General features: G+C 35.4%; 1 protein-coding gene across 4 annotated transcripts in view; it reads left to right on the plus strand.

Annotated features, from left to right (window-relative positions):
* Positions 1-19056, plus strand: part of VPS13B (vacuolar protein sorting 13 homolog B) — a 425857-nt gene that overhangs the window by 115607 nt on the left and 291194 nt on the right. The window lies entirely within an intron of this gene.

A 19056-nucleotide genomic window follows, 5' to 3' on the forward strand; every position in this document is an offset into this window, starting at 1 on the left:
TCCCTCAGCCTTTCCTCATAAGGGAGATGTTCCACTCCCTTAACCATCTTTGTGGCTCTGCACTGGACTCTTTCAAGCAGTTCCCGGTCCTTCTGGAACTGAGGGGCCCAGAAATGGACACAATATTCCAGATGTGGCCTCACCAGGGCAGAGTAGAGGGAAAAGAGAACCTCTCTCAACCTATGAAGCACCCCCATTATAGTTGTTGATAAACCATTTGCTGAGCAGGGGCTTAGCACTGCAAAATTTTTTTCAATTCCCATATGAAATTCCTGAATTTGTATTAGCATAACAGGAAGCCTTGAAAGAAGATGCAAGTTAAAGCTTAATTAAGTCTTGTTGTGTGATCCTTTTGGGAGAATGTCAGTTCTGCTTGCCTACTACTAAATCTCCAGTGACTTCTCACAAGTTATTCTGTTTATCAAGTTCTTCACCAAAAAGGGTTTAACTGAGCTCAGTTTGCTTTGGTGAATAGAACCGTGAACTTCCCTATGGAAATAATAATTCCAAATGAGCAATAATTTTAGTTTTTTCCAGTTAGCAATTGCAGTTGAGTATGAATAACCCCGGTACAGGCTAGGTAAGAATTTGATCCTATTTAAAAGTCAACACAAAAAGCAGCAACATTCACAGCAATTCCTGATTAGCATTCTTACATGGATATCTTAGCTCTAGTGCTAGCATGCAGTGCTGGTATATGTGGATTCAAGAGATGTATATACATAAAATGTTGGCTTAAGCTTTTGTTTGTGGGGAAAGAATCTGGTAAAAAAGAAATGTTCTGTGATGTGTGTGTTTCTTTCTGAGAAGTGACTGAAGACTATTGAGATCAAAGTCTGTCAGCAGGAGCAGTTAATGTAAAATATGTGGAAAAGCATGGTAAGGAAGGTTCCATGTTGAATTTTTTGTTTAGGTTCTGCATATGTTTATTTTCAGAGAAAGACTTATGGCCTACACTGTTACAATACAATGTTCTAGACGTGTTCTTTCCACAACTGTTGTGTATGCTTGTGCCTATAGGACAAAATTAAGGCAAAATGAAATAATAAACATCCTTATAGTTATTTATTATGTTCCAGTTTTTCTGCATGCTAAAGGGAGATCTTTTCTGAGTATGAAATACTAAATATTGAATTAATTTTCAAAAGAATGTCTGCTTTTCATTTTTAAGATGGTACTGTATTTAATGCATTCTAGACATGTGAAAATAATTATGGAAATGAGGGTATGAGATCTGAGCTTCATTGCCACTTTGGTGTGCAATGTAACTTGTGTTGAAGACCATGTTATTCAACACTTTTGCTAATAAGGACAGTTTTCTCAAAAGCACAATAATTATTTTATTTCTTTCTAGGAGACTTCTGTTTTAATATATAGTGAAATGATAATCTCAATATTCAAAGTTGCATTGAGAGCTCTGTGTTAACTTTTTAATTTTTTTAACTGGAAAAAGGGATTTATCTGAAAATACATTGCATTCTGTCATTTGGGAGGTCCCAAACCTTCATCACGCACACACAACCATCGAAGCAGAGTTCTAATTTTTATATCAGAGTTTTTAAACATATCTAGTAAAATGTTTCTAAGTAGCAAAGATAAGACAGTAGCCCTTCTGATTTGGGGTAGTAAAAAGGGCTGTTGCTAATTGTCTTTTACAGATAGGCTTTGGTGCTATTCTCACAGATAAGTCCTCTCATGCTACTAATGACTATGAGTAGCAATATTGTGGCTTGATAGTCCCTGGGGATGAATAGTAGTGGCTTCTTGCAGTGGTTCTATGTAAAAATGACCTGAACTATTGACTGTCCCTCAGTTTACTGTTAACTAATTATGGTAATTGGAAAGGCTTATCAATTAACAATGCTTAGTCATAAATTAACTTGTTAAAATGCAGTGTGTGAAGAACTTAATTTGGAAAGCTTGAGGGACTTAGTTCCCTAAGTTCTTAGCTTGAAACAACATGTGGTTGGACTGCTAGAAATAAATTATTTTTTAGTTATGAGTTCTCTGTCTTAAATTCAGAGGGGAAAAAAACATGTTTTAATGGAGTTATTGATGTAAATAGGAGACTATATGTTGCTGTTTAAGGGAGCCATAGTCCTCTTTAAGGATTTATTTAATTAGGCTTTAACCATAGGTTTATAACAAATATGTAAATACTTAAAAGTACTAGAGAAGTAAATGGTTTTTGAAGATTCATTATCTGTTTGGTTCTTCAAGATCTCACAGGATTAGAGGACAAATAGTATTTTGTTTTGGTAAATAAGCCACTTCATCGCTTTGTTGAAGAAATTGTATACGAAGACTGAAGTTAAAGCTTTAGAAATCTATTGAACCAAAATTTCTGCCAGGAAAATTTTTTCCCTCAAACCTTGTAAAGAAAGCATTACATTAAATCCACGTTTCATGGGCATATTATGGAAGGAAACTACGTACCACTGCATATCTTACACAAGTAGGTAGTATGCAAATACTTTATCCTGTTTTCCTCACAGGAATCTTTTCCCCAGATCTTTGAATAAAGAACATAAATTTCTAACTTATGTGGAAACAAAAAAGAACATGCAATTTATTTGTGTAGTTATTTTGCCTTAAATAGTATTGTAAAATACAAAACAGTGGTAGACGCTTACTGATTTAATTACCAGTAGATGTAAGAGATACTACTTTTTACTGTAGTAAATTGTATCTCAAAGATGAAGCAGTTGTGTAGTTTCCAAGCAAGTAATACAGGACACATTTAAAAAACATAAGAAATGGTTTAATTTCATTAACTGTGGTCTAATATGTTGTCCGTCCCACTCTTGGTAAACCGCAGCGGCATTTACTGGCTATTGCTTCAAAGCACTACTGTTTTTCATCCCTATTCATTGGCCAAATGTGTCATAGGAGCATTAACTCAAGTCTGGAAAACAGTTCTCATGGATTTTGCTTTAATGATAAATCTAACATATAGTGCACTTGCTGATACAATCAAGTGAATGGAATTTCCAAAATCTTGACTTAATGTCTTTTAAGTATGAAGCAATAATGTTTTTATGAAGTAGCTTTTAAATGGCATTTGTTGAAGGGGAGAGCAGCTGGATTAGAAGGGTCTGTTTCTAACTGCCATCAGCAATGATCATAGTATCACATTACAGTCACCCTATAAAATAGCTTGTATTTTAAGAAAAAATGGGAAAAAAGTGGGGGTAGGACTGGAGAGAGAAGTGAGCATGGTCTGTGTGATGCCCAGTGTGGTCTGGAATTGGTTACAGTTGGATAATGCTGCTTCATCTGTTTGGGCACCTCTGTAGTTTTCAATATAGGAAGTTCTTTATCAATGTATCAGGTTGTATCAGGTCTTTTTAAATATTGTGGGAGAAGTATTTGTCAAGCATTTTAAGATGTTGGTTGGCTACAACATAGGATAAGATTTAACTAGAAACTTTAATTTAGTAAACCACTGCATCTTCCAGTGATTGCTTAGAGATTCACTTCTTTAATATTTTGTACCAGTGGATGCAGTAAACTGCAAGCCATTTTTCTGGTTCGTGTTATTCTTTCAGCAATAGCTTGTAGCAAGATGTCTATACTTAATAAATTATTCAAGTCTGCTGGTTTAACAATATGCAGGACTGTGTTAGGCCTCAGTGAATGAATAAAAGTTCTGGAGACATGAAATACTCTTATTCTGTGGCACTCATGTTCATCAGTATTCTTGACTAGTTCCCAAGAGGAGGTCTTGTATGCTTCAACTTTTATTAGTTTGATTTAAAAAAATGGCATGCTGCAAAATATCTGCAGCAAAATATGTAGAAGTTCAGCAATGCCTTTATTCTCCTACTTTTCTTTATTTTTTTTGTTCCAGAAGGTTTTGGTAGGCTTTCAGGCAGGATCTCATTAAAATGTACTTAATAATAACTGTACTTAAAATCCCAGACAGCTAAGGCAGAGAAATTGTTGATTTTGAGTTTTAGGTTAAATGAGAAGTGTAGATTACTTGATGGTGAAGAGGGTCTGAGTGCTATTTGTGTAGGCAAAAAAATTGCACTCATCCTTGTCATCTAGCTGTGTAGAGACATTTTTCGTTACTAAAATAAGAACTGTTTTTCCCTCTCAGTTAGTTAAAATAACTTTATTTTCCTTCCTAGAGATGATCTTTTGTTGAAAGACTTGCCTGAGCTCTCTACAGAGAGAAGGGGGTCTGTGGTTTGATTTAATTGTACTGGAACTGGATGATCTTTAATGTCCCTTCTAACTTGAACCATTCTATGGGATGCTCTTTCTCAGAATATGGGAATGTACTAAGGTAATCTTAGTAATAATGATGTTCCTAGTTTTTTGTGGTTTGTTTTTTTTTTTTAAATTTTTGAACCAGAAAGGGTTGTCTCTTGAGAGCTCAGGCTGGATTCAGATCCATACCTACGAGGTGAAGTTGTGTTCTGTAATTGGTCTGCTCAGGGAAGTAGGTCCTGATGTTCTCTTGGCTTCTGTAGGACTTTCCTTTTTCTGGAGCCCTTCTATTAGGAGGAGAATACTCAGGACTCTTGTTCTTTGTCTTCTGCCTCTTACTAGGACATTCCACCCTCCTTACCAGGTAATGGACACTTGAACACCGTGCATTTGTGGTACCAAAATATGGTAATCCCAGTAGAACATGTGATTGGATCCATCATTTTCATAGGCAATGTTTAAGCTTTGCTTCTGAAAAGGCTGATTCTGAGCAGCTTGGCAGCTGTGGGTCTGATGTGTAACACAGCAATTATCATGTTGTTCAATTAATCCAGAAGATCTTCCTGTAACAGCAAGGTTAAGATTATATCTGGAAAACTTTTATATCTGCATTTAAATCAACAACACTGTAATAGTTCTGTGCTAATTGAGCAGAGATTAATTTGTATAATATTCATAAAATTAATACAAAATATCCAATTAATAAATACCCCTGCAAGACTTTGTGAAATGAATGCCCAGAATTTGGATGTTTTTCTCGAGGTTATGTTGGAAATACCTGCCAAAATCAGGATTAGAGCACAAGTGTCTGATGGACTGATGCAGGATTATCTCTTGTTTCACTGAGGCACCCAGGGAAAACCAGTGCCACTCAACCCCCTTTCTCTGGTCTTTCACCTTTCTAATTTCTCTTCTCTTACCCTTTGCTGGATAATATTGATAATGCTTATGATCACTAAATACTTTAAATTTTTTGTAATTTTCACAGAAACATTTATTAAAAATTTCCTGAAAATTCAGATTTTTGCAACTGGTTTTGAAAAGCACAGTTACTTCATGGACATCACATTATTTTGCTTCTTAATGTTGCAATCATCTTGAGTTGTTTTTCAAAAAGATGTTTTCGTTTTTTTTCTCAAGTAGGGCCTCTGATTTCCCAGGTCCTCTTATATGATAGGAGATAATTTTGATGAAAGTTATTTCTTTTATTTCTTACCCTCTGTTTTTAGTTTTTCTTTTTTACTTTGTTCATCAATGGTATAATATGCTATTAAAAGTTGATCACTGTACCCTCAAACCAGCAGCCTGATCTGCTCTATTCGATTTCTGCTTTTATTTTGATCTGGATTTCATCTTCACTTTGCAAGATAAGTAATTCCATGGTTAAAGCTTTAAGTGTGTTTTGCTTTTTAGGCCAAGATGGGTGTAAAATACGTATCCCTGAAATGCATGGAATTTCTGTTTTATTTTGGAAAGACAGTTGTTTGCATGAAAGTAACAAGTTTTGTCATGTCCATTTTCAATCTATTATAAATAGCTATTTTTGTCCCAAAGTGTTCATTATTTTTTGACATGTTGTAGTGGATCTTATACTGACAGTGGCTGAGTATTTTTCATCCCTCTGTTTCTGGTTCCGTGTGTGCTTTTTTAATATTTTCTGCAGTGTGTGGGGCTTAAAAGAACAACTGCCTTTGTATAAAGGTGTGTGTATCTTCCTTCCACATGAGGAAGTCACTATGTGATTGTTAAGTTGCCTACTAACTCTAATTATTAGATCTTATGTTACCATAATGTTAACATAACCTTTATGTATATTACTGAGGCACCAATAGTGATAATTCTGGTGGATGACAGATACTTTTTCTTGAAATGTCAGTAGGTCATGTTTTAAAAAGTGACCTTTAGGAAGCCCCTTCTCTTTTTTCTTGAAGTCATGCAATTAACTTAATGAAGAAGGGACATTTGGGAATGGGTTACTGCTCACAGTGTTCACAGGTGCTGCCAAGTACTGCTGAACACAAGGAAAATGTGGGAACGTTCTTAGTGCTGGTGAATGCCCACCTTACTGATGTGCTGAATCTTCCTCATGAAGTCTGAAAGAGCTCTTGTAAGTGTGTAAATACATCATTGTCACAGAAGTGAGCTATGGGTAAAATCCAGTAAATGTTTGTGATTTTAAACAAATATCTAACATAAGTGACCACATGTTGCCTGCATATTTGTACTCAAAAGTTTAATGGCTAAAATGCACCTTTGCATTTTAGTACCAGGATTTGTCCTGGTAGTGTTCATATCTTCTTACTTTTTCTGACTGAAGACATTTTGTAATGCTAAAATGCATACTGCACAGTGAACATTCTGAATAAATAGACAAATTATATTTAAAATTTCATTCAGTTTCTTTTTGATCCATTTTTTTCTTGCCTTTGACATATGAAGTTTCTTAAAGGAAACTTGCATAAAATTAGGCATACTTCTTTTTCTGGGTGATTAAAATAGTTTTAACATCTGTATGACCACCATGAAATTATGTGGATGCTGGTGTCTTCCAGACAGTTCTGAGAAAGTGAAGTTTGTTGTTTTATCAAAAGCACCAAAACACACACTTTTTAAACAAACACGTTAATTACAGTAAAGTGTTTATTCTGCACTTTTACTAAGTGTTTTTAGGCATTCACCTGTGATCTAAGCAAGTAGAGCAAAAAAACAGAGATAGAAAAATGCTATTTAGTTGTAGTAAATGTGACAAAGTATAAAGGATAACTAGTAAGAGACTTTATGATATACTAACTATAATTGATTCCAGTGATTTGTCTGTTAAAGCCAATGCAAATAATTGTAACATCTGTCAAAAACCAACCACTAGCATGAAGACCTTTTAACATTTTGCACTTAATAAACTATTTTATACATAAACTACCTTATTGTTTATATTAAAAACTAAAAAATATTCAGTCTGTTCCAGCCATTCTAACAAAAACTTTAATAAGTAGACATTGCATAAAAATGACACAATCCAGCAGTTATTTGGTAAGGCCAGCATAATCATAAATTTACCATCCATGCTTTTCCAAAAATACTAACCCATATTGTTCTCCCTGGACCTGTTGCAGGGATGACTAATCCAGCTGCTGAGGTCTCCCTTTATGTGTTTGATGGAACACTTGGCTTGGGAGACCACAGCTGTGTGTTTATGTGCAGTGCACACCTGCAGAGGCCTGACAAATAGCTGTAGTATGCAGAGTATACAAAATTACTCTGGCAGTGCTGCAAATAAGGAAGTTTCTGTTTTGAAGTCCATATGTGTGTGAGCTCAAGATGCCAGCTGGGGTATTTATGTTGCATTGCACAGATGTAAAACTGCCAACTGATTTTATACCAAATAAAGGCTAATCTTTTTATACATAGTTGGTGTCAGAGTTATGAAGTGATACATAAGAATGTTCTCACGACTTAGCTCTTTTAAAATAAAAGCTGACTTTAAAAATGCTTGAACTCGCAATATACATAGAGGGTAAAAATAAAAACGTACTGTATTTACTTAGATATCTGCTGTAGCACAGTATCTAAAAGATTTTATTATTAGTGATGTATAGTTATTAGCTGCACATAATCAAGACTTGATTTATTATATGCATATGCACTGTACTATGTATCCTTTTTTTCCAGGAGTTCACATCAGCTCTGTGTTGAATCCAGTTTATGGGTTCTGAAATGTGAAAGCCCAGCTTATATAGCTACTTAACTTGAAAGCTTTGCTTTCCTACTTTCAAATGTGTTTAAGCACAGTGATGATTTTTCATCAAGTTTAATACATATTTTCCATGTTGTTATTATTCTTACTAGACCTTGTTTGTGAAATACTTCTAAAGGTAATATTTGCCTTCAAAGGCTTCAGAAATTAAAATGGAAATGCTAGTTTCTTTTGCTAAAACTGACAAACAGTGCAGGTAGAAGACTTGATTGTTTGATCATTTTAATCAGTGCCTTGGTTCACTACATATACTTGAGTATTGCATACTAATGCTTTTTATACATATAAAATGGATGCTTGGGGGGGCAGGGGTTAATGGACAGATGTGAAAATCGACAGGTTTTATGCTTCTGACTACATATTTAGAAAGTTCCTTAAGCACTTGGTTACGTTTTTAAGCTTAACACACTTTCCCTTCAATTGCATTTTTTTATGTTCCTGTATCAAGCACTTTCAGTGCTTTTAAAACTTTTTTTCATTTATTCTGAGCTACTAAAACATTGCAAGACATGTGAAATTCTACTTTGGCTTGCTTTGTCACAGTGTGTGCTTGAAACACATTTGTTCTAAACATGTAAGAACAAAGAAAATAGGAGCAGTGTTGAAGTAAATCGCTATAGAATGTTTCCTAAAAGACACAGGATTTTATTCTACTGAATATAATGTGCACCTTAGAAATGACTAGCTGTCACACACAGCTCACCAATCTGCTGGAGCTTACTTAAACCAAAAGAATTTCATACATTCACACACGTGCATACTTGGGCTCACCCTGAGATAGCAGTCTCGGGCTTCCCGAGCTTAAAATTAACATCTGCAAATATCCCCCAGAAGCCCAAACATTATCCAGATTCACAACGTTTGGTAATACAATTTCTTGATTACTAAATCTTAGAGGGGAAATTTCCAGTGTTAACATCAGTTAGCTGAAGAGGTCATGGATGACATACTGCAAGTGGAAGGAAGAGTTGAGCTCTACCCCCATAATACTGCAAAGGCACCTTGGCTCACACAGAGGGGTAAAAGTGCCTGTGGGAGGCTCCTGCTACCATTTCCCTGCTGGCAACTTGCTGGTGGGGCAGAGAGGGCTGGGAAACAACACCAAATGCCAAATCCCAGTGAAAAATGGAAACACTTCAAAACCAAGTTACTTCTGCTAGATGAGTATAGGAAGTCTTAATTGTTGTTACATCCTCTGTTTAGGAAGTATATTAAAGACCAAGAGAGCAGCTTTCTGCTGGTGTGTGAGGAAATCTGTTGCAAAGATGGTTTAGTTATTTTGTGTTAGGGCCAAGTCTCTTCGAGAAGGCTACAGCTTCAAACAGGTCGCCGCCACTGCAGGTTGCAAACACACAATTGAAGGCTTCTAGTTCTCAGCTCACACACAGATGTCTTTCAATAAGTTTAGCCAGTAATTTCTTCAAATTGCTCAGTTTATCAGCAGCACATGTCATCAATCCTGGAGTGGCTGCTCAAGTCAAGCTACAGAATCCTTAGCTTACAGACACAGCTGCAAACAGGTGAACAGGCAGAAAGTAATTTGTGCAGCTTGGTGGCTGTCAGACAAAAGACAGACAATCTGTGTTTAAAACAGATTGCAGGCCTTGCATGAGCCAGACAAAAGGGATTTCTACAACTGCAAATAATTCTAAGGTTAACATATTTTCCTTTCTGCCATTAGGTGATTTGTTAAAATTGGAAACAATGACCATTATAAATCTACACAGAAACTAGAGATAAGATGAAAGAGAAAAACAGATTGCTAAATAAGTTTACATCCTTCTGTTGAAAAGCATACAACTGGCATTCATATAGGTCCCCTTTTTATAAACTAAGCCAAGTTATACTACCTATAAGGATATTCTGGACGTATTTGAAATTATGGTAAGAATGTCTAATTTTCAAAATAAACAACACTGTAAAAAGATGAAGTTCATAATGTTCCTCTATATTAAAAAGTTGACCTTCTTTTCAAATTCTCCTTTGGTTTTTGTTTTAAGTTACTGCAAAGATTTATCAGGATTTCTTTTAATTTTGAAGTTCTCCATTTCCTCATATATTTTAATATTGGGTATCTTTATCAAGTTTTATTGCACTAAGTATATCAGAGTTAAAATTAGTATCAAACAAATTTACCATAGTGCTAACCTAAAACACTAGGTTAGAAAACATGTACTTCCCAAACCACAGATACTCTTCAGATGTGTGACTACAGAATACCTTTCCCTTCCACTTCTCATGGGCTCTGTAAACTTGCCTTGACCTCAAAACTTCTGCAGCATTCCATGAGGTACTAATCAAGCTAATGTAATATAGCCCTTCTTCCTGTTCAGTTCAGTGAGTAAGTACTTATGTGCAATAATATTGACGGGTAATTCTATGCTTAGTTTAAGTTGTTCTGGTAAATTTATTTTCCATGTTACTTAAAACTTATCAACCTAGAGACACGAGGGTGGAAGAAGATGCAACTAGTAACTGTTTAGGGCAGCATATGGTTTTGTGAAGGTACAAGTCTGTGCATAGATGATAAACCAGTCTGCTAAGCACACTGAAATATATTGAAAGCAGTATGCTCTGTGCATGTAATACAGTAATACTTCTTAAAAAGAATCAGTGAATACAATTGTATGATTCTGGTTAATCATGTGAAAGTGTTTGCAAAGATTTTTAAGTTGTCCTGCCAAATTTCAGTTTTGTTTTGTTTTACCAAATGAAAAACAGCAGCTTACTGAAAAATAGTATGTGCTCTTTGTTACGTGGCCATTTCCCATATTACATACTTGAGTCTGATATTTTTCACAACTGGAGAACACTATTGTTAGGCAATTGCAAGTTTATATTTCTGTCAAAATACAGTATTATATAAATCTGCAGGGAAACCTTACGCTGAGGTTGAGTTGAAAAATTTCTTAGATTTCTCAAGCATAAAGAAGTATATCACAATCATGTGCTTTAGTAACCTGTGGTATGGAAATGCTTTTTCATGGCAAGATGCTAATTCCAAGATTAAATTGCATCCTTAGGATGTGTTAAGTTACAGAACTTCCCTTACATTTGGATTTTCTACCGTACACAGCTTCTTTTTGGTATCTTAATAGTGTGAATTTTAACTTCTCAGAAATTAAATACACTAATGGAGATTCTCTGTTATTTAGCCAGAGAAGATTATATACTATCTTCTTTCTTTATAATGCTTTTTGGTTGTGCAGTGTATGTACTGAGGGTTGTAGCCTGACATTGGTACCGTGTTAGCATATATGGGCTTCATGTAGTCACCGTGAAGGTGAGATCATCATCTTTAAAGGATGGTTTTAATTTGATTTGCTGAATCAAGTGGATACTGTATTTAAGGAGGAGAAAAAAAATATACTCGTGCAGGTTGCTGTCTGCAGTCCAAATTGCTGATCAGAGAGTCTTTATACACATCGGTAATGTGCTGTGCAATATAAGCTGAAATATATTCCACAAGGGAGGAAAACGGAATAGGTTACATACGCTGTTCCTAAGTGCAATGAATATAAAACTCCATTACTCACTTTAAGCAGGTGCTTTTTATATGAGGCTTTAAAGAAATTTAAAACTGCTGGTGAAATGATTGGTTTGTACAGACACGACTTAACTTCCAGTACTTTGACCAGATAAAGAGGCTAAAAATATTTCTACAAACATTTCTTTAATTATTTCAAGGATTAAAGGTTAATACCCTCCTGGTGTTAGAAACTGCCATTTCAGACACTAAATGTACTGTTTTTGTTTAGGTTCTCATTAGTTGCATATAACATTTAAATAAAAATATAAACATTTTTGGTTTAACTTAGAGCATTATGTTTTTATGTTTATCCCAAACAATGTGTATTTACATTGCTGGGAGGAGCATAGTGATATAAAAAAAATCCAGTGCAATATAGAAATTTCTTAGAATGAAATTCCAGTTAGAAACAAACTCATTCTTAGTGAAATGTGGCTATGTGTGTGTGGAAAATAACATGGGAAAGTGTAGCTTCAGTTCTTTCTGTTCTTTAAAGCAGCATACACTGAGAAGGAAAATCATGAGGAGATGGTTCAAGGTAATACTGATTATACTGCATTTTAATATTTTTTCCGTGTAATCTCTAACATGTTTTTTTTATCCAACCTGTCTGAATTACTGTCCTCCTGCTCTTTCCCACTCCTTTACAGTCAGGATCCCCAGCAGCAGTCACCTTTTTTGTCCCTATTTTAAGCACACGGTTGCTGGCTTGCTTCACTTCTCTTGCTTCTCTCCCTATCCACAGCAACTCAGGAAATCAAACTGTTAAGGATTTCACCTGAGATGGTAGTTCTTTATTATTTTTTTATAATACTGATATTAAGCACATCTGTCTTTATTCTTTTGAGTTGTTACAAGCCTTTGTGGTTTCTTCTTGAAGAATTACTTTGTCCATCCTCTAGAATCCTCAGATGTTGACTTTTTTATGGTCCATAACTGTTATTTCCTATATGTAATTATATGTAATGGAGCTTGGGAAAGATTTGAGTCATTAGATACTCTGACAGCAAACAGGTGACCAAGTGTCATGTGTGTTACAGGGAAGCTCATAGCCATGTGTGGGTCCAGGTGTAAGATCTGTCATTTCTTGAGAAGGTGTCGAGATTTGAGAGGACTCTGGTTCCTCTAAGATGGTTTTATTTTATTCTGCATTTTGCTGTCCTAGTAAATCCATAGATGTCCTTTTCCTCTGGTTGCTATGCACCTTTTTATTAAAAGAATAGTTGTAAAATGCAGGCTTTATTCCAGAGCCTAAGAGATGTTGCAAGTTATGCTTAGCATATCTGAAGATAAGGCATTTGAACTCATACTGGATTGAACTTGAACTAGATTTAATAGAAGCTCAAGACAGAAAATGTACAACCTGTAAGCTCTTCCTTCTGTCTGCCTGTGTTTTTCAGGATCATGCTGCAAATGCTTTATGGTGAAAGTTTTTCAAGTTATTTATCTGTACCCTGGAAGCATTTACATACATGTCATTTGTAGCATTTATCTGCTGACAGTGTATAGCTGTATGGATTGTTAGGACATCCTTTTTGAGAGCTAGACATTCAGATTCTAATAGTTATTCTGGGTTTTCTTGGAACATAAAAAGCATTTTAATGTATTAACTTGGGCTTCTACCCTTTGCCTCAAATGATACGGTGGTATCTGAGATGCATCTATTGAATTGTGCAGGAAGGAAAATAAGTCCTTTTCTTGTTTTCAAACCTATGTTTGCAGCAGCAGGAACAGTGCCACTAAAACCACTTTAATCCTGTGTCCTTGCTAGTGTCATGTTGGTAAATCTAAAATAATAGCTTCAATTAAATATGCTTATAATTTGCAGTGTCTAAATAGCCTGAATGTTAGCAATAGTAGTATGAATAATAATAAGTTGCCTAAAACTATACCTTTCATAGCTAAGTTTTAGAGGTATTTGCAATACTTCATATTTATGTTATACTATGTTTAAAGATAGAAGGCAGGAAATGTTTGCTATTTAAATCAAAAAGGAACAGTGTAGATCAACAGACTATGCATGGATTGTATTTCTGTTCCCTACACTGAAGATGTTTCAGGATGGTCTTCGAGTTTTAATTGTCAGTGTGTGCTGGTTGGCCTTCTGGGTACAGTGGGTAAAGGGAATTCTGAAACGTTTCCCATTTGCATTGTATTTTCAGTTTTTTGGTTTTTTGGTTTTTTTGTTTTTTTTTTTCAGTGATAGCTATTTAGTTCTCTTATGAGGGTTCAAAATGAAAGCATTATTCACCTGACTTGATGAGCACTTAGCAGAGATTGTCAGTAGAGTTACTCAAAAGGTGCTTCTGACCTAGAATGCCTTAAACATATTCCAAATGTTCTGTGATTACTTCAGTACTGGTTTTCAGTCTCTGAATATTTAGCTCTCCGTGAAGCAGGACTGTAGAATAATCAAGAAGTTTGTGGATTAAGGTAGATGGGGATCTGTATAAAGGGCACTGTGTAGAGTGTCAGAATGGGAATGTAGCAACAGGGATTTGCCAGATTTAAGTGACTCTCCCTGTAGCTAAAATTGTTCTTGAGCAAGCTGGGAAGATTTTTGCAGTGTTTAAATCTCCATTATGAAATGATGAGCCTACGTCTGGTTTACTTTTTAGGAAATAGAGAAGCCTAAATTGGTTTACAGGCAGTTTGAAGATTGAAGAGGTTAGTTACAGAGGTTTTAATCTTGATCTTTAAAATGAAAACCAATCCATGACTGGCTGTGCACTTGGCCCTGAAACCTGTCTGTGAAAATACTGAAGGTACTTGTGGAGATTGATTTTTGTGTTGTGTGTGCATACATGTGGCTTTTGCATCTTATGTTCTGGTGAAGAGGATGGTAGATATTTACACTGATAAACATTTTGTCATTGTCACCCAAGAAGAATGCAGCTTGACTTCCTTTAGATGGTATTTTAGTCTGTCAATAAGTATTTTCATCCTCCCATCCATCCATTTAGTTTAACTCTGAGTACCATGGCTGAAGAGAAAATGAAAACTGAGCTATTTTTCAGATGTGGAACTGTGTTACAAGAAGTTTAAGACATTAGAAAATCTGTCCAGCTTACCATAAAATAAAGGCAGGTCAAGTCCACCAAAATCTTATTGTTAATTCTTTCTTAAGTCTTGGGGATGGGTAGAATGAAGCATTAATTTCATACAATACCAGTTTGTGGAGTAAAACCTGGTTGACACAGTGACAAATAAGTAGTGATGATAAACAGATTAGCAATAATAATGCTAAATAAAATTGAGTTAGAAAAAAAGGTGTCCATTGACACCTTGAGATTTTGAATTACTGATTTGAAGAAGAAAGAAAATAGTAGTCGGGGATGCAAAATGTAGTCTTCACATTAGATATGTGGAATTGTGAACACAATAAACATATTTGAGGAAATCCATCACAGAGATTTAGTTTTGCTATTGAAAAAACTGAAAAGGTATTTGTAACGTAGCTTCTGCACTTCAGAAAAATCTCTTTTTCTCTGTTTCTCCAATTGAAATAAAAAGCCTCAGTTACAATACCCCAGTGTTTTTGCTTCATGTGCTGTGTGCAAGGAAGCACAATGATTGAAAGAGATGTTGAAATTCCTGTGCTGCTGCTGTTTTACTTAAATGAAGATGAAGTGCTTTGAATACTAGAATTAGGACTGATGCCAACTAGATCTAGCCTTAGTGGCCTCTATTATGTTCATACTGCAAGGAGTAAGAAAGTAAGTTTGGATTTAGCTTCACGTTTCTCAGGAGTTCCAACTCTTTAACAAGCTCACCATGGATTTTCCCAAGTCCTCACTGAGGGCACTGCTTAGCAGAGACTGAGCACGAATGAGTGTCTTATACTTTGATTAGTTTACTAGCTTTCCTGTGTTAGTAACATTGGAGATTTGGTTTTGTGGGTAAAAAAAAAAAAAAAATCACATATTTTCTTGATTCCAGTAAGAATTAGATCTAAATGTTACTTCATTTTAGTTCATTGCTTTTATTCATGGATTGATCTTTTTTAACTGAGTTTGAAATCATTTTGACATATATGTGACAGTCTTTTGCTATATCGTGATGCCAAGCCATAGTTTATTGGTACTTCATGCTTTAAATATTGAAATTTTTCCTCCTGAGGCTATAACTTAAATGTGGGGAGAATTTATGTAGAGCTGGTTCTAGAAGTTTTAGTCATGCCTTATTCATTTCCCATTTCATATTTTGCAGTTCTCTTGCTTATGATCTTTCTAAGGAATTGTGTTCTATTTCAGGAATTTGGTGGCACAAAGTCCTGACTTTTGTTCTCCAAACCAGTCGTGCATTTCTTTTACTGGTTTCCCGTCATTTGATCAGTTGAGATTTTTTTTTTTTGCTTGATTTTCCATTAATCATTGCAAATGCACCTTTATTACAAATGGATTGGGAAAAGAGGCCAAGAGGACCAAAGCTCTGACCAAAAAAGTTGTTGGGGAGGATATGGGGTTCTCCTTTAAAGGATAGAAGAATCTTTCTCAACAGCGTGATACTTCTGTGCATGTTTCTATAGCAGAATGGTTCTTTAGGCTTGGAGTTAAAATTAAAGTGACTTAATGTGCACAAATGTCAAGGTGTAGTAGATTTTAAGTTAACCTTTCTGCCTATTTTTGAGTTCTGCTGTATGCAAAGAACAGCTTTTTAGTTGTTTGGTGATGCATTATATTTGATGTGTGATTAAATTAGAACAGATTGTGTGATCAGGAAGTATAAACACGGTCAGCAAGTATAAACATGGTTAAAAGGGAACACTTGATTTTCACTGCAAATAGTTCTACAGTGGGCAAGATGTTTCCAATAGAAAAATCGGTCAACTAGAAAATGGTGATTTTTATCTGGAAGTAGCCATAAGTTGTATTTGGTAGAGGGCAGGTATATGTGTCTCTCTGTCTCCATAAAGTCTTTGATTACAGCATTCCTGATGAAAATAATAACTAAGAAAATGTGAGGTGTACTGAACAACAAATGTGGTGTTTGCCATTTGGTGTCAAAGCAATATTGAAAAAGAGGGGCATGATTATGCTATGTTTTCTGAACATGTATTCCATTTTTTTTCCATGTTGTTGAAAACTGAGATAAAGTTTTCATCTCCTCCCTCACTAACAGGTGTTCAAGAAAGAAACAGCTTATTACTGCTGTCGGTTTTTCATACACATTAAAATATATTGTTTGCCATAGAATTGTTAGTTATATGATCATGTACTGAGGGTTTGTGGGTTCCTTCAATGCCAAACCATTCAGCTTTCCTGGCTTCCCATAATTATCCCCAACTACTGGCTGGGTGAAAACCAGGGCAGTGCCAAATTGGAGCTGTGCTTTGCTGGCTCTCGTGCTCCTACTGACTGAGCAGGTAACAGCACAAGTGTTCCCACATTTTTATGAAGATTGTAGCAAAGAAGTGTCTTTAACACTGCTGTACCTTGCTGAAATTTGTCAAGTCCAGATGTTACTTGATGAGAGGAGTGAAGAGAAAAAATAGGGAGCATAATCATATAGAAACTTGGTTCCTTCTTTTCAAGTATGATACTAAAACAAAATTCAAGTTACACATGTAGCTAGCATGGGAAGTTTTAGTCTTAATGCAGACAGGTTGTCCAGGGTAATAAATCTAAAAGTGAACTCTATGGTGGAAAATACTTAGTTTTAAAAGTACTTAATTTTCCATAGTGAAGTGAGAAAAATATGTCTTACACCACATCTTGTATTTTGAGGCATGAAAGTTGCTGAAAGATGGAAACAGCAAGAAGCTACTGGTTTTGAGAAAACTTGAAGGATGTGGGTCAAATTATCAACTCAAATTTCTTTTACTTTGACTGTAATCTTGACTGTTACTAACTGTGTTTTATAGTCTTTGTTTTGGAATAGACAGAAGACAGGAAAACAGACTCTTATTTTTTCTCCCCCAACACAGTGGCTTCTACTTGCACAAGTTTATAGGAAGTATGAGGAGGCAGAGCCAAGACTAGAAAATACCTAGAGATATCCAGGCTGCTTTTGACAAATTCATGCATTGTGTCTGATACCACACCTTAGATTAAAGCTTTTCAGCTTTAAAAGAGGCTTTCCCTGGGCAAGGCTGGGAATGAGGGTGTATTCATGAGACTAAAGCTGGGAGCTGATCTTTCAAACTGAGAACTGTTGGGATGTAGTGGGAGGCTGTAACTGGGTTGCAGTGAGCATTCTTTGGGCCTCAATTTCCCAAATTACAAATTAGGAGAAGGCTGGGCATACCATGAACACAGAAGACAAGGTAAATTTCTGTAAGAAAGTATGCATAGACTGTGGAACCTACTTTCACATAGTAGTCAGGTTTACTAAATGTCATATGTCCCTTTCTATGCTGCATATATGCACTACCAAATACACTTCAATATTTAGGAACTGAAATAGGCACAGTGAGCTAAGCACATTTACCAGGTTTAATCCTAAATCTTCTATTTTCTAGAATTTTTTAGGAATCTTTCTTTATTAGCTTTTAGAAACTAAAGAATTAATAAATTCATTCTGCAGAGACTATATTAAGTATCTTTGTGTGTAACTATCTTGAAATAGATGTCAAAATGCTTTCCACTTTTTAAACCCGATATTATGTAATACATTTCTTGCATAAATTATGGATTTTGGAACAAATTCTGTTACATGTGTGAGGAAACAGTTCCATAATTATACTAATGTTTTCATAATTAACAAGCTGCTTGCCAATTTTAACTGACAAATTCCAAGTCACTTTTGCATGAGGGGGAAAAAACCATAAAAAATGGTGACTTCTGTTAGTTTTTCCTTTCATACAGGTGTTGAAACTATTTCTTTCTAATTTGCAAGTAAATTTATGTATTTTTTTTCTGATAGGCAGTGCTGTACAGAATAGGTGGGCTGGCTTTGTTCTGGGGCTGCTCTTCAGCTCTCCCAGCAAATTGCAATCCTGACTTGTAAGATCCCCCAGTGCTGTTGCCACCAGGGTTCTAGGCAGCTCTTCAGTAGCACTGATTTTTTTTCAACCAGTGTGGTGGTTTTCTGATGTGCACAACTGTGGGCTGAGGAATAACCACCAAAACTTATTTCTACCTGTGACATCAGGCAAGGTTTGAACTCCAGTTTTAGATGAAAAATGGTAAGCGTGGTGTTGGCCTCCTGTGCCGTTCAGCTGGGGGTTTAATGCTTTGCTACTGAGTAAAATGCTGTTGTCTAAATGTAAGCTGAAAACACTTAGTCATTTTAAGATCCTGAAATAAAAAGGTTATAATAAAAACATGAAAGAGAATGGTTGCAGTGGCACTTACAAAGCGAAAACAAAAAAATGTATGTATTTGTACATATGCATATTTATTAATCCAATTTCCAAATGGCCTTGTGTGTTTTCCTCTCAGTATCTATATATATTTTATGCATAACTGCTTGCATTAAAATGTCCATATACAGCATTCTCTCATTGCCATTTAAAACCTGTGAATCACAACAAAAATGCCATAAGAACATCTAAGGTAGATAATTAAAGTATAATTAAGTTTAAATGCCTTGGTGAAGGAATATAAAAATATTTAAA

This window comes from Heliangelus exortis, chromosome 2 (assembly GCF_036169615.1).
Source record: "Heliangelus exortis chromosome 2, bHelExo1.hap1, whole genome shotgun sequence".
Lineage (NCBI taxonomy): Eukaryota > Metazoa > Chordata > Aves > Apodiformes > Trochilidae > Heliangelus > Heliangelus exortis.